Genomic DNA, 408 nt, shown 5'->3' on the forward strand with positions numbered 1-408 from the left:
AAAGGGGAGAAGGGGGGGAAAAAGGGAAAAAGGGGAAAGAAAGGGGGGAAAAAGGAGGGAAAAGGGGAAAAATGGGAGAAAAGGGGGAAAAAAATGGGGAGAAAAGGGGGAAAAAGAGGGGGAAAAGGGGATCCAAAACCAGGATGGCCCCACCCGGGATGGCGGGAGCTGGCAGGGATGGAACCGGCCGAGCTCCCCCGGCACATTCCCACATTCCCACATTCCCACATTCCCAGGATTTCTCACCAGGCTCTCCACCTCGTGCCACAGCCACCGATCATCCCATTCCCGCATTCCCACATTCCCAAATTCCCAGATTCCCGGGATTTCTCACCAGGTTCTCCACCTCGTGCTGCAGCCTCCGATCGTCCCATTCCCACATTCCCACATTCCCACATTCCCGGGATT

The 408-nt window shown here is 56.1% G+C and overlaps 1 long non-coding RNA gene across 1 annotated transcript in view; it reads right to left on the reverse strand.

The window, feature by feature from the left end:
* Nucleotides 1-283, reverse strand: part of LOC113941864 — a 2,463-nt gene extending 2,180 nt beyond the window's left edge. Inside the window, exon 1 of the long non-coding RNA XR_003525786.1 lies at nucleotides 247-283. This is a non-coding gene — a long non-coding RNA (uncharacterized LOC113941864). The remainder of the gene's footprint in view (nucleotides 1-246) is intronic.
* Nucleotides 284-408: the final 125 nt, after the last annotated feature.

Source organism: Corapipo altera, unplaced genomic scaffold (genome assembly GCF_003945725.1).
Source record: "Corapipo altera isolate COAL_440 unplaced genomic scaffold, ASM394572v1 59728, whole genome shotgun sequence".
NCBI lineage: Eukaryota > Metazoa > Chordata > Aves > Passeriformes > Pipridae > Corapipo > Corapipo altera.